At 42.4% G+C, this 16,591-nt stretch overlaps 1 long non-coding RNA gene across 1 annotated transcript; it reads left to right on the top strand.

Moving 5' to 3' along the window:
* Window positions 1-2,755: 2,755 nt before the first annotated feature.
* On the top strand, window positions 2,756-4,792 carry LOC137333228 (uncharacterized). Its single transcript, XR_010965820.1, has 3 exons — window positions 2,756-2,846; window positions 3,217-3,563; window positions 4,116-4,792. It is a non-coding gene; the product is annotated as an uncharacterized lncRNA (long non-coding RNA).
* The last annotated feature ends 11,799 nt before the right edge of the window (window positions 4,793-16,591 follow it).

The raw sequence follows: 16,591 nt of genomic DNA, 5'->3' as shown, positions 1-16,591 counted from the left end.
TCAAAGAATTCAGGGCCCCGGGGACACTCACGGTAAGGGATGATCGCCAGAGGGCATGTTTATCCATAGGGAAAATGGAGTTACCCAGTTCTGGAGAAAATTAAATCGTTAACGCGGCAGAGTTCAACAGTGTGTCACAGATATAGGTAGCTTTTGAACAAGAGGGTAAAGGATAGAAGCTCGGTCCGGAAATTTTGCCCCCAGTAACGTAGCGATGTTACATATTTTGGCCGTAACATTTTGCGCTGTTCGGCCACAAAGCTCACTTCCATCGGTTTTCCGCTCTCCCATCATTAAAATGCAGCTGGTCCGCTCTCAGTGTGTTCAGAGTCACAAACGGAAAGCGTGCTTTTCTATGCAGTAGGAGAAATAGACTTAAAAGCTTCTTAAAGTGGCACTTGCATGTCCTCTTGGCGGAAAAGCATGACATTTTGCATTTGCTGCTGTGCTTCGTGCTGCGGTGAGGCGTAGCGGCTCGCGGTCGCAGGTTTGTTGGTTTGGTGGAATCAAGCGGCAAGGTTTAAATGAAAAAAAATGGAACAAACTTCCTATTCAAAGAAATATGCAATGGTGAAATGTCTAACAAACAAGAAAGGTAAAAAAAAACAAGACTGATCGCATCGAAAGTTCAGTTGGGATCATTTTAAAGCTCCTTTCACTTGCCGTGCGCAGGTAAGAAAATAACTTCACTAAGATGTAGGTGGAGTGACATACAATATAAATAAATGGGTAGGTTTTTAACTAGCGGCCCGGGTGTAAAATTGGCGTTCCTGGTCGGCCGCCCGATAGAGAAACCACCTGAGGCTTCAATATATCCGCTGATGCACAACGCCATTTTTACGACCCGGCAGCACGTTGAAAATGCACCCCAGGGAGCTAATACTAATCATAATCCTGAAAAGAAGCGAGGTAGAAGGCGAAGATAATTGCAAAGCGCGAGCAGGCGCAATTCACTCTCTGTTTTCAAGGCCTTGAGTCCTGAGTGCATAAAATGTGAAATTAGATCATTTTGAAACTAGCTTGCAAAAGTGCAGAAAGCCGAATACTTATTGAAACGCTGCTGTCCGGCTACTGATGCACCATTGTCGTTGAGCATGAGAGTGCCGGGCGAGTAAGAGCCACATTGGCCCAACAGCAGCATCGGCAAAAGCAAACTCAGGCTACATTCGCCCTCAGTTGACTGGTTGCAGTAGAATCTGTCCTCAGACAAACAGGGCGCCTGGGATCATTTTATCCCACTATTCTGATTTATAGAACATGATATGACGAGACGATCATTAGAAGGAGAAAAACATTTGTAAATAGTGCCACATTCTCTACTCAAATACACAGTTTGGAAAAATAGTAGTAATCTGATAGGTTCAGAATCATCTTCACCTGATGATGTGCCAAAATTGGTGTTAGGGATATTTACCTGTCAGAAAGCATTCTGAGTCACTCAAGGGTTGGGCGATAAACGTGGGCCTTCCCAGCGACGCCCATATCCCGCAAAAAATATTTTATTTATAGAACAGGATATGAGGCATTGAACGTATCAGACTTATTTTCATAATGTAAACTTTGGGTAGATATTCCTGTATGAAGGTCGGATCGGAAACTTTTATTGAATAATCGCGCAGAAACTTCTCACAACTGAAATCATTGGACTGAAAATATTGAGCCGTCTGCGGCCGTTTTAGTAATGAGGCTTTGGACTCGGTCATTCGCTTAAGAGACAGCTCAAAATCTACCCCTTTAGGGCTTTTTCGGCGGGCCATCAGTCCTGGAGCGGAGCAGGGATGACAGGCAGCGCTGGCCAGAAACTATGAATAGGCGGTGCATGATCCTCCGTCCCTTTATTTTAAAAGGATGGAAATTCGGAAAGTTCTGGATCTCGTATTCAGCGCTGCTTCAAGACTATGAACTCTGGACACAGAATCAGACATTTTATTTTCCTTCATTGCCTTCGAGGTAAAATTGAAATCAGCCTAATTATTCATAGACCTATGACAAAATTCACAGGCGCCCTTTCAGCCTAACTTTGTTTTGCATCGATTTCTAACGGAGTATTGTTTAGTTTCAATATCAATAATATTGGGATATTAAATCGCTGGTTTATATCATGAAAAGAAAATGCAATTTGTTCCAATGCTCTATTGAGATATTGCAAAGCCAAGCCCAGCCAACTTACAATGTTCAGATCGAACTTAAGTACAACACATAAGCCACTACTCCACCAGGTTTCGCAGTAACTTGGATCTGAATTACATACTGGATATAGCAGAAAAACGTGTGATCGGATTCTGTCTAAACAATTCTTTATTCATTGAACACTCTTAAAATATAAACATTTCTCCTGTTGGCATTTCATCATTTCGTATTTTGCTGAAATATTACCACATAATTATTAAAGGGGAAAACGCTCTTGTGAAAAATACAACTCAATATTTAGAGTAACGGAGCTAAAGCCTGATATTGTGATGATCATGTTGTTACATTTCTAAAAAGCAAATACAGTGAAAGTTGTCGTCGCAAAATAGATATATCAATAAAAATAATCAAGTTAGCAAAACTACAGGACTGAAACAGCAATTTGCGCCCTTCCTCTGTATAATTAATTCATTCATTCATTCGTTCACGTATTTATTCATCCATGCATTTATTCATTCATTCGTTTATTTATGTACTATTATTGTGACGTTTCTTAGTGGAATATAAAGCACCGCACTTCTGTTTTATGTACATCTTGCAGGTACTGATAATTTTTTCCGAATTGTTTTGATATCCCGATATATATCGGCCATTTACCTAATTCAGATGCTGGCAATCATCATTGTGGATTACCGCAAAACGATTTGTTTCAAAAGGTAAGATTTCATTCAGTATTCCCAACAATTATTATTCTAATATAAAATTATCTATAATAAAATTGAGTGAATATCTGCGGGACAGTCCCGCTTATCAGGGATAATCTTCCGTCAGGGTTCTCCCGCTAAACCGCTGGTAAAAGTTTTTTGTCGAAGTTACAGCGGCGGATAGGGAGAATCTCCGATAATTCAGTCTACTGTTATCATAAATTGTACAAATTTCCTTTAAAAAGTGGATGAAGAGCTCCATAGAATTACCGGAATAGAGGAAGAGGTGAGTTGCTGTCTGATTCTCCCAATCTCCCGCTTTAACTTCAGCGGAAACATTGGCGAATTGGTATGCATTGTAGGTTTTATCTGCTTTCCCGAGGTCTCAATTATCGACCGCCAAAGTTACACGGGATGTCGGGGAGAACCCGCGAAATTACATTCGTCAGGAAGAGTATTACCGCCTAAATTGTGCCTGGAGAAGCATTTATTATCCAAGACTCCAAAATATCAACCGATGTCCCGCCTAACATCGATATTGGACAGGTGGAAACGCAACTTGAAGGGCGCAAACGACCATTTCAGCGGTTTCAGCCATTTTTTTCTTGGCTTCCCTATCAACGGTATGGAAGGAAAGCGGGAGAACACCCCTGGAATTCCAGGCCCCAATCGATTGAACAGGATTACTGAGAAAATGACATCACTTCCAGGGAAGCTCCAGACGAACAGGTAAATTGCAGTTTTCAGGTTATGCCATTTACCTGGGACTTTCCCAGATCTCCTGCCGAAGTTAGAGTGAGACCCGTTGTTAATCGCAAATTTATGCACCCATCGTTCATCGTCTGGTTCTTTGTTCAACAAATATAATCATGAGGGCAGAATCCCACTTGGGGGTCATCTCCCTAACTTTCGTTCCTGAAAAAGAACAGAATAATAGATTGATGCGCGGTTGCCCTGTTGCATTGGTCGAAGTTGCGTCGAAGCCGGGTGAAGAATTTGCTATTTGTAACAAAGCCATTTGAAACTAAGTTTGTTTGAGCCAAATTAAAGATCTACGAATTAGCATCTTCACTGATTTATCGTTTATATATAAAACGCCAGCATGTTCTGCGGGGAGCTCACCCGATCTTCTGCTTCAACTTCGACAGAAATTGGGGGAACTCACAGTGAGACGCTAAAAAAATGCATTTGGGTTGAAAACAAAATCAGGAACCAATGATAGTGGTCAAGTGATCAAATAATTAGAAATAATCTAAACAATCTTCTGCTTTTTGTGTTTAGAGATCCGAAAAGAAACAGGACATGAGAGATCGGAGGATTGAAACTGCGAGAATTTACAATTCAAGAACTATTACTGCTAATTACCCCAACATAAGAAGAACAGCGTATAGCTGGGAAGTTCACTATTTCCATATTATTCCGTTTTAGTTTTAGGAAATTATGATCGTTTTGTTACTCTCCACAATCTGTTTTTCCCTTTGCATGGATAGTACTCCCTGAATGTAATTGAAACAGGGGATCGTACCTGCGGTCTTCGGGGCAGTCTTAGAAATTAGACAATTGATTGCAAGGAAATATACTTAAATAGGACGAATTTAAAATAGTAGCGTGAAAGGCAACGTGCAAAAAGCCAATTTTATTTTGCTAAACCATTATTTGAAATTGTATACCACCGATTGACCAAGATATGTGTATGTATTTGGAACCTCAAATAATGGCATATTATATAAAGGCGTAATGGGATAGATTTTGACTTGCCCCGCAGTTGTGAAAGTTTGCGAGCTTGTTGATTTTTGGGAGATTGTTATTTGGTTTCCTAGGCCGAACGGTTATGTGTAATATGCAGCCTATTGCTTTTTTCTATCGTGAGCATATTGATATTATTCAAAAGCTCACCTCGGCGGCTTCTGTTATTTGTCCAATTTTACTTTTTTTTTCTTTTTAATAGTTCTGTAACCAGCTGTATCAATCATGTCTCATGAACAACAAAACCTATACATTACCACCCAAAAAGTTTGCATTCAGCATTTGATATTAAAAAGTAACAATTTCATAACTGGGAAATGGCTGCTGTGTTCTTGAAGAATTTGCTACTCAAGTTGCAATAGCATATTCTAAGAGTTTTAGTTTGTTACATTTAGGCTGTCATCTAGAGTTACCGAAATTAAATCCAAACTTTACATATCACTCGGCAAATGGAGGTGTAATTGGTCTTCAACGGTCGTCCGCTTTACACCAGCACGATTTTGTTTTCCATTGAAAATAATATCTGGCGGGTATAAAATATGCCTCCCATTCCTAATCGTCAGATATTTCACCTCACCTAGTTTCACTTTCCTTTGAAATCAAAACTGGGCATCTGACGGCGACAGTTCCACACACTGTGGTAAGGTTGAAATAACCCCCACTGGGGGACATTTTCAAAGGATTGGCGGCCCGTTGCAGAAATTGCACGATTTTTATTTCCCTTGAAATCAATGTGTTTTATTATTAACAGGCGTCCGATTGGCAATACCAACATCAGGACTGGGCAGTAAGTTCAACTTCGATGCACTGGCAGTATCGGATCAAGACGTTTGGTTACCCTCTCTCCGGGAGGTCAAAGTGTGAACCCCTCTCGCGGGCTATGATAATTGTACACAGAACGCGTGCATTCACATCGGGTAATATGCAACAACGGCGTCTGGGGTAAATTTTCACCTTGATCGTCCGGACGGTAAATTGGTGGAGCAGTTCGCCCGCTCTTTATAGAACGGAGGAAATTTTCGTTCCAAGGGAGCGCAAAGACTGGCTTTGCGACCTCAATTTTATAATGACTCCGAAACAAGTCGTACGGAGCTCTTCCTTACAAAAGGAAAATCATTCATTCATTCACAATTAAAATAATGTTCGTTTTATCCGATGTGCCTATCAGACGAATTATTCACTGTTTATTTTGCCCTCTGACATATAATATTTGTGCGCTATGGCTATAACAATAGCAGTTGGTTCTCATCTAACCCACTGACTGCACTCTCTTTGGTGGTCGTTTTACATAAATAAATAAGGAATCTTACAACACCAGGTTATAGTCCAACAAATTTATTTTAAAATCACAAGCTTTCGGAGATTATCTCCTTCATTCATCTGACGAAGGAGATAATCTCCGAAAGCTTGTGATTTTAAAATAAATTTGTTGGACTATAACCTGGTGTTGTAAGATTCCTTACATTTGTCCACCCCAGTCCATCATCGGCATCTCCATATCATAAATAAATAAGGTTTTGGAATTAGCCAACGGTTTGCAAACAGTAAAAAGAAAATAACGCTGTGATGATTCAAGGATCAGTGCCTTGCTCCTTGGAGTTAAGCTTCAGGTTCAATTAAGTTGGTGTCTTTTTGCCAATTGTGTCTCGCAACCGCCCTACTGTGGAAATCCTCTTGCTCATTAAAAAAAACTGTTACACAGTTCCCAACACTTCAGAGTAATTTTGATTTACTTTCCTCTGAATGATTTGACGAATGACGTTGAAGCTGTGGGCGCATCCATATAACACAACGATTAGAGAAAGTTCACAAATTCATTTTCATTATATATATTTATTGCGCCAATTCACTGTGGTAACCATAGACACAGAGCACCTTCTTCATTTCTCTTTCTCCCACCCAACACCCCGCAACACCAACCACAACCCCCCCCCCCACCCCAGCCCCCAGCGACGTCCTTCACATCTGAGAAATAATGCATATTGGGAAGACCGAAGCCATTGTCTTCGAACACCGCTGTTATCTCAGTTCCTCAGCCATCGGCTCCACCCCACTCCCTGGACACTGTTTGAGGCTGAAGCAGACCGTTCGCATTCTTGGCATCCGATTTGACCCTGAGCTGAGCTTCCGATCCCATATACACTCCATCACTAAGACCACCTACTCCCACCTCCATAACATTGCTTGTCTCTGCCCCTGCTTCAGCTCATCTGTTGCTGAAACCCTCATCATAGTTTTTGTTACATCTATATTTGACTATTACAAAGCTCTCCTCGTTGGCCACCCACCTTGCTCCCTCCGTAAATTTGAGCTTATCCAAAACTCTGATGACCCTATCCTAACTCACTCATGTCCCGTTCAACAGTCATCCCTGTGCTTGCTGACTGATATTGATTCCCTGTATGGCAATGCCTCCATTTTAAAAAAAAATATTCATTCATGTTTTCAAATGCCGCCATGTCCTCGCTTCTCCCTATCCCTGTAACCTCTTCCACCCTACAACCCTCGGAGATATCTGCGATCCTCCAATTCTGCCATCATGCGCATTCCCAATTTTCATCGCTCCTCCATTAGCAATCATGCTTTCACCTGCCTTGTCCACAAGCTTTGGAATTCCCTCCGTTAACCGCTCTACCTCTCCTTCCTCCATGATTACGCTCCTTAAAACCTAACTCTTTGACCAAGCTTTTAGCTCACCTGTCCGAATATCTCTTTATGTGACTCGTTTTCAAATGTTGTTTGTTAACGCTTCTGTAAAACGCCTTCGGACATTTTATTACCTTAAAGGCAATACACAGATGCAAATTGTTGCTGTTATCTATAAAATTCGTTTGTGTAAGAACCTATGTGTGGTAGCACTCTGGTCTGAGTCAGAGGGATGTGATTTGAAATCCGCTCTACCTCCAGGTTTTGAAGGCATAACCTCGCCTAACATTTCTGTCTTGTTCGGAGGGAGTGCTGTATTCTCTGCTGTTGCACTTGTTAGAGGCACCATTGTTCGGATAAGACATTAAATAGAATACCTCTCCATTTAGTCAGGATGTAAAGGATCTCATGACACTATTGCAAGTGCCGACATTGATCACACTACCTATGCCACCAATACAGATTGACAGACGCCTAAACGCATTGTTGTTTGCAAGCGCAGGAATTGACTTCCGCATTTTCCTTTACAATAATAAGTAAACCTCCAAATATAATTAATTGGTTACGAAGTGTTTTGGGACGGTTGAAGATGCCAAATACGCCATATAAATGCTAATTCGTTCTTCTTATTCCACCTTGATGGCACCATAAATGGGACAATCCTCTACACATCAGCAATGTCAACTGGGAGTCACTGGATACCAACAAGAAGTGGCATCTTTGCTGTTTAATATCTTTAATTGGTAACCCACAGGATAATTGAGACCCTTACTTTTGCCATTGCTGAGATCATCTAAATTATCAGGAGACCACGTTTCGTTCTGGCATTATGTGATCTACGAAGCTTCAAACAATACAATGTCGGTAATGTGTACAGTAATACCCGCTGCACAATTGTAACCACATTGGGGTATAAATTGCTCGGAGCGGCAAACCAACACTCATATTAACCCACAAACTTACCGTGTTTTTTCCATCGGCCATTTCCTCAAAACTTCGTGGAGGAAAGCAGAGTGTCAGTTTTGGTGAAGCTCGGACTCCGGGAGAAGCGAGAGGATCGATCTCTCCCCTTGACCAATCAGATAACAGCATTTTTGATAGCTGCATTCACAGTCTCTGTTGGCTTGCAGCGTTAGATTAGGAAGTCAAAAGTACAACAATTTAAATCAGGCTAAAAACAGATACAGACATCGAAAAAAGATAGGGTAAAAATAATTGAATTAAATAAAATAGACAGAATGGAAAAGTAAAAATCACAAATTTTTTAATTTATTTTTTTAATGACCAAAAATTATTAAAATAAAGTGTAATGAGATGGTACAGTTTTAAAAGTTATTTTTTAGTTGTTTGGCAATCATTAAGGCTTGCTGCGCTGTTAAAACTTAGTTTGGACCTGCAGTTTTAAGCGTACCTCATTGGTGGTGTAATTAGTTACTTTCCAGCTGGGCAGATAAGCAAATTTGCACTTTTTTCAATGATTGCATGCATTTACAATGCAGTCCAACTTAGTCCTCTCTTACCCATCCCAACTTCACATTCCAGTTTTGCCCTGTTGGGTCGCTACCTTGATATACCCTTATGCTGCATTCTTCATTTCTTTCTTGACATCCGTTTACACATAATATTAGCATTTATATAAAGTAATTTCATTAATTTCATTAAAGGCAAATGTTTCATTTGCCTTTCTCAATCTTGGTCTCAAGTCAGGACCTAGGATGAAATTAAACGTATGGGTAATGTTATTACTTTTGTGATCGACTTTATTCGGTTTCGTGTAAATATCTTCTGCCATTTACATATCATAACCGTCTTTGTCTGTACTCCCATGGAGAAGTGTATCTATCAAGTGGACAGACTGATCTTTGTCTCAGTCACCTAGGTCTGGGAGGCATCTGTTCTACCAGAGTTGGGTGTAATATGTTGTGATGCTCCTCATCGGATAGGGGGGACATGAGTAATCTCTTCCTCCATCGGGCTCATTGCACCATGTACGTTTCCCTTGTACTCTTTTAGTTGGTTGACTTGGATCCATTTTCCTTTTTCCTGTTTCAGGTCTACTTTGTACACAGATGGACTGGCTTTATCCACAATGGGATATGGTCCAGAAAAGCAAGCCACAAATTGCCCGATTGATTGGAATGTTTAGACGGGAGGTTTAGAGGGGATTTGAGAAAGAACTTTTTCACCCAGAGGGTGGTTGGAGTCTGGAACTCACTGTCTGAAAGGGTTGTGGAGGCAGGAACCCTCACAACATTCAAGAAGCATTTGGATGAGCACTTGAAATGCCATAGCATACAAGGCTACGGACCAAATGCTGGAATATGGGATTAGAGTAGACAGGGCTGATGGCCGGCGCGGACACGATGGGCCGAAGGGCCTCTATCCGTGCTGTATAACTCTATGACTCTATGACTATCACTGACTGTCCATTCTACTCCTTTGACTTTGATATCAAAATATATTTTATTGGTCTTTTTATATCGTGCACTATTAACGGTTGCAAAGACCATTATCTGTTGCAGCCGACCACGTAACTAGTTAATGTACCACTCCTGAGTCAAGACCTGACACTGCGGCTCATCAAATGTTCAGGGGTCCTCATCACTCTCACTGTCATTAACTCATGGGGTAAGTCCTTGGTGGTCCGTGGCTCAGTGGATCGTATTGCCATTGATGCCAAGGGCAGCACTTGGGCCCTTGTTTTGTGGGATAGCTCAATTAACTCCTTCAGTATTGTTTTTCGATGCTTGGTTCAATCTCCACCATGCCTGATGAGGTAGGATCATGTGAAATATGGAATCGTTTGTTGATTCCTAACAGCTGTATAGCAGTTTGTATTCCCCTACCCGTAAAATGACTACCTTGGTCCGAGTCGATGGAATTTGGGAGTCCCCATCTCGTGAATACGTGGTTCACCAATATTTTAGCAGTGGCCTATGCTGTTGATTTGGGTGTTGGAAATGCTTCTACCCACTCTGAGAATGTGTCTACTGCCACATATAGATACCGATTATCTCGAGAGGAAGAGGCAAATGGCCCAATATAATCTATCTGTTGATCGGTCCAAAGGCCGGCTGTCGGCCGAGTGTGGTGCAACAGTGCGGTCTTGGTATGCACATCTGGGTTGTGTGGTACACAAGGTAAAGAGTTTTGACATTAATGCTCCATCTGGCTTTTCATTCCTGACCACCATGCTGCTTGTTGGAGCCATTCTAATGTTCCCCGTGGACTGGGATGTCCTGAAGTGGGTGCGCCATGGGCTTGGTAAAGAAAAGCCTTGTTCTCATTTTGTGGTACCACCCACTTTTTATCGTACAGCTAGATACCATCTTTCACCTTTAACTTGAGCTGATGAGCATATTTTCAACTTGGATTTCTTTCTTTCCAGCATCACCATGACTGCCTTTATTTCAGGATCTTTCTGTAATTGTTTCAAATCGATTGTGTAGGGCAATTTCTCAGGCTGATTGGTTTCCATTAGGGGAAACATTTCTACTGGAACCCACTCCATTCCCTCCTCTCCTCCTTTGTTAGCTAATCGTTTGCTTTCTGATTTCATTCCCATAGAGGCCCATTCTTAGTATGTGTTTTAACTTTGCACACTGGTATTTCCCCAGGTACTTCTCGTGCTCTGTTAAAAATCACTTTCAAAAGGGGGGCAAGGGGTAATGCCTTCCCATTGGCCTATGTAAAGCCTCTCGTTTCCCAGATCGGAAGGTGTGTCGTCAGAGAATTAGACACATAACATTGTGCCTGAGTGTATGGTGAAGTGAGTTGGGAACACAACTGGATGTGTGACCACATATGCTACAGCTGCCAATTCGGCTACCTGTGCAGACATAAGTGCAGGCAGTCGAATAGCTAATTCTACTTGTTTGTCCGGGTCGTATATACCACATCCTGTCTTCCTTTCCCCCTTCTCTACTCGACTGGTTCCATCTACTGATAAATCACTTGTGTCTGGCAACACTCAAATTTTATTGGATCTTTGTGATGATTTAAGTTGGCCTCCTTAATGTATCAGACTTCCTGGGAAATGAGGCGGTTCTGGATTCTGATGGACTTTAATACCTGCAAAAACAGGGTCCACCGGGCTCGGCTGACGGGAGACAGTGACCGGTCCTTTAATCTCCCGTCCAACAAGAACTCCGTTGGAGTGTGATTGGTCATTAGATGTTCTGGCTCTAAACCCACAATATAATAAAAATGCGTAATGCCCCAAAACGTCGCAAACAAGTGTTTTTCACATGCAGAATAACTTACTTCGACTGGACCAAGGATTCCGGACGCAGAAGCGATTGATCTTTGTTTCTCGGCAATCGTTTGAGTTATAACTGCTGATATAGCATCCATCTATCACTGTAGGGAACGATCTTAAATTAAGAAATTGATAACAATTAAAAAGGTTGACTGAAACAATGCAACAATAGAACTAAATTTCAAACAAGCACAACAAAATATGTCGAGACAAAAGATGGGAGAGACTGGCGAACATTTCTGTCTTAACTTCCAAGGTATCTCTCCTTTTTGCTCGCATCCCATTTGAAATTAATCCTCACTATTCCACATACAGATGTACCCAGGACAGCTGAATTTGGAATTTGCAGCTTCGCGTCCTATTCGTGTTTTCACGATGTAACCACATTAAGAAAAATGTTTTGTAAGTGGTCGAAGTGAATGAAAACAAGTAAAGCAATAAAAAACTGATCCAAATAAAAATTCTCCAGCTTGTAACAGAAGAATAAACGGAATCTTCCCTTTTCCCTTTTCTCCTGTTTTAAAACCTGTATCTATGAACTCCATTTTCAATATCCAAGGTTTACTTAACTCAATTTTAAACCGATTTACCTTCTCATTTGGGAAAGACCAATTACCAGGCTTGTATTGGCTATCCTGTTAAAAAGTTTTCTCCTTCTCCTCCATTGTTCGAAGTCCCTTTCTCGGTTCACGTTGTAAAACCTCTTCAAATGCATCTCTCACTCCTTCAACTTCCAGACCATCTTAACAATTCACACATTTTCCCATTTCACTCTCAGCTTTGAGATGTTCCATTTCTACCGAAACTTATTTTTTTTGTTATTCTTTCATGGGATATGGGCATCGCTGTCAAGGGCAGCATTTATTGTCCATTCCTAATTGCCCTTGAGAAGGTGGTGGTGAGCCGCCTTCTTGAAACGCTGCAGTCCGTGTGGTGGGGTTCTCCCACAGTGCTGTTAGGTGGGGAGTTCCAGGATTTTGACACAGCGACGATGAAGGCACGGCGATATGCTTCCAAGTCGGGATGGTGTGTGACTTGGAGGGGAACGTGCAGGTGGTGCTGCTCCCATGTGCCTGTCTCCCTTGTCCTTCTAGGTGGTAGAGGTAGCGTGTTTGAAGGTGCTGTCGCAGCCTTGGCGAGTTGCTGCATTGCATCCTTTAGATGCAGCCACGTTGCACCGGTGGTGAAGGGAGTGAACGTTTAGGGTGGTAGTTGGGGTGCCAATCAAGCGGGCTGCTTTGTCCTGGATGTTGCCGAGCTTCTTGAGTGTTGTTGGAGCTGCATTCATCCAGGCAAGTGGAGAGTATTCCTTCACACTCCTGACTTGTGCCTTGTAGATGTTGGAAAGACTCTGGGGAGTTTGGAGATGAGTCACCCGCCGCAGAATACCCAGCCTCTGACCTGCTCTTGTAGACATATTATTTATGTGGCTGGTCCAGTTAAGTTTCTGGTCAATGGTGACCCCCAGCATGTTGACGGTGGAAATTCGGCGATCGTAATGCCGTTGAATATAAAGGAGAAGTGCTTAGACTATCTGTTGTTGGAGATGATCATTGTCTGGCATTTGTCTGGCGTGAATGTTACTTTTGACTCATCAGCCCAAGACTGGATGTTGTCCAGGTCTTGCTGCATGCGAGCATAGACTGCTTCTTTATCTGACGGATTGCAAATGGAACTCAACACTGTGCAATCATCAGCCAACATCCCCATTTCTGACCTAATTATGCAGGGAAGGTCATTGATGAAGCAGTTGAAAATGTGGGGCCGAGGACACTGCCCTGAGGAACTCCTGCAGCAATATCCTGGGGCTGAGATGATTGACCTCCAACAACCATTACTATCCTCCTTTGTGCTGGGTATGACTCCAGCTACTGGAGAGTTTTCCCCCTGATTCCCTTTGACTTAAATTTTACTTGGGCTCCTTGGTGCCACACTCGGTCAAATGCTGCCTTGATGTCAAGGGCAGTCACTCTCACCTCACCTCTCGAATTCTGCTCTTTTGTCCATGTTTGGACCAAGGCTGTAACGAGGTCTGGAGCTGAGTGGTCCTGGCAGAACCCAAACTGAGCAGTTTGATAGCACTGTCGACGACACGTTCCATCACTTTGCTGATGATTGAGAGTAGACTGATGGGGCGGTAATTGGCCAGATTTTATTTGTCCTGCTTTTCGTGGACAGGACATACCTGGGCAATTTTCCACGTTGTTGTGTAGATGTCGGTGTTGTAGCTGTACTGGAACAGTTTGGCTAGAGGAGCGGCTAGTTCTGGAGCAGAATTCTTCAGCACTACTGTCGGGATGTTGTCGGGGCCCGTAGCCTTTGCTGTATCCATTGCACTCAGCCGTTTCTTGATATCACGTGGAGTGAATCGAATTGGTTGAAGACTGGTTTCTCGGTATCATCCATGCCAGAATTATAGGGTCAGTTTTGGCTTCATTTTCTGGTCAAAATCCGCCCACGCTGCTTGCAGGTACGGTTGTGCATGACTAATCAAAGTCCACAACCGCCTAGCCTCAGCGGGACGGTCTACCGGGGCAGCTTGACCTGCTTCTGGCCCATCGACTCTAGCATAGTGTTGCTATAAATGGTTAGCATCTACCTCGGGATGCTCATTGGATTCTTGCTTATACTTGGTCAATACTTCGCTGGGAACCCCACTGTTAAATCCAATTGCATTGAATATGGACAATTGAGCTTCTGTCCAGGTTCCTCTCCTATGTTTCCTATCCTGAGGGAGAGCCCCATATACCGTTGACCCCAGAGTATACAGCAACAAGCGGACCTTTTTTCATTTTGGTCCATCCCACTATACTGAGCAACTTGTTCTACATCTGCGAAAAGTTTCACCACATTACCCTTTCATCAAATTTGTGAATCTGTTTGACCATTTCCTGTAGCTGCAGTGGGCTATAAGGGAAGGTAAATCTGCTGGCCACAGATTCCCTTACGCATTGGGCATTTACATTGTACTTGACCTGTACCATACGTGACGTTGGAGGGGCCAATGGTACCCTGGGGGAGGGGTGCTTTCCCTTGACTGATCTTTCTTTAATTCACCCCAATCCTGGTCGTCTAAATCACTATGATTATCAACTCCCTTCTTGTTGCACGTAATTCCTTGTTTTACATGCAGGGCTTTTTTCTAACTGAGCTGTCTTACATCTACAATCGGAATGAGATATTTCTGTTCCTCTACAAAGTTATGTATTGACGCTCATCTGTACTCGTAGTATCATCCCACTTCCCAGCACTTGGTCCGTAGCCCTGTATGTTACAGCACTTCAAGTGCATATCCAAGTACTTTTTTAAATGACTTGAGGGTTTCTGCCTCTACCCCCTTTTCAGGCAGTGAGTTCCAGACCCTTACCACCCTCTGGGTGAAAAAAAATATCCTCAGCTCCACATTAACCATTCTACCAATTACTTTAAATCTGTACCCCTTGGTCACTGACCCCTCTGCTAAGGGAAATAGGTCCTCCATATCCACTCTATCTCGTCCAGTGATAACTTTTTATACCTCAATTAAATGTCCCTTCAGCCTCCTTTGTTCCAAAGAAAACAATCCCAGCCTATCCAATATTTTCTTCATCGCTAGAATTCTCCAGCCTTGGCAACATCCTCGTAAATCTCCTTGTTATCCTCTCAGGCGCTGTGTCATCTTTGCTGCAATGTGATGACCAGAGCTGCACGCAGTACTCAAGCTGTGGACTAACCAATGTTTTATATAGTTCGAGCATGACATCCCTGCTCTTATATTCTTTGTATCGGCTAATGATAGAACAAAACCCGTCTGCCTTTTTAACCGCATTACCTACCTGTCCTGCTGCCTTCAGGGATCCATGGACATGCACTCCAAGGTCCCTTTGTTCCTCTACAACTCTCAGTATCCACCCATTTATTGTGTACTCCCTTGCCTTCTTTGCCCTCCCCAAATGCATAACCTCACACTTCTCTGGATTTAATTCCATTTGCCACTTGTGTCCCTGCCTGACTAGTCCAATGATATCTTCCTGCAGTCTACATCTTTCTTCCTCACTATCAACTACATGGCTGATTTTTCCTTCATTTGCAAACTTCTTGATCAAGCCCCCCTCAGTTATGTCCAGATAATTAATGTATACCACAAAAAGCAAGGGACCTAGCACTAAGCCTTGTGGAACCCCACTGGAAACAGTTATCCAGTCACAAATACACCAGTCAAATATTATAGTTTGCTTCCTGCTACTGAGCCAATGTTGGATCCAAATAGCCACTTTCCCTTGGATCCCATGGGCCTATACTTTTTTGACAAGACTGCCATGTGAGGCCTTGTCAAAGCCTTGCGAAAATCCATGTACACTAGATCAAATACATTACCGTCATCGATCCTCCTTGTTACCTCCTCAAAAAAATCAATCACGTTAGTCAGAATCGATATCAATAATTTGCCCACCACCAAGATTAGACTTACTGGCCTCGAATTACTCAATCAATATATTTCTCCCTTTTTAAACAATGGTACAACGTTAGCAGTCCTCCAATCCCCCAGAACTACACCTGTAGCTAGGGAGGATCGGAAAATGATAGTCAGAGCCTCCGTTATTCCAATACGTTGATTACTCTACCCGGTAATACAAATTCGGGTTCTGAACATTTTATATTTAATTATTTAAAAGTTCACATAAGCAGGCATGAAGCAAAGCGAGCAAGTGAAATATACAACCTTATGCATCGAAGCAGTCGTTTAGGTCCAAAGGTAGGTAATTAATTGTTTCAGTAACAGGTACGTTATTGAGAGACACGTTGAGTGATGTGCCGAGATTCTTCTCATCAAGGTTCGTCTTTTCAGATTGGGGAAAAAGTGGTTTGGTTGAAGCTCAGAATGAAAGTCTTTATGTCGAAGTTTAGAAGCAAAGTATTCAAGTGCTCATTGTTGGAGAAGCTCGTGCTGCAGTCGTTAACTCTTTAAGCTTCTTCCAGTTCCTCTGATGTTGGCCGTTGTTTTGACTGCTATGATATCTTATTTTTATAGGCTTCTGAGCAAATAGTTGCGAACCACGTTACGAGAAGTCCCAATTTGTTCATAGCATGAAGATGGGTGGCTAGTTGGATCACTCATGGACCTTAT

Source organism: Heptranchias perlo, chromosome 16, assembly GCF_035084215.1.
Source record: "Heptranchias perlo isolate sHepPer1 chromosome 16, sHepPer1.hap1, whole genome shotgun sequence".
NCBI lineage: Eukaryota > Metazoa > Chordata > Chondrichthyes > Hexanchiformes > Hexanchidae > Heptranchias > Heptranchias perlo.
This window is presented reverse-complemented; position numbering and strand designations above follow the sequence as displayed.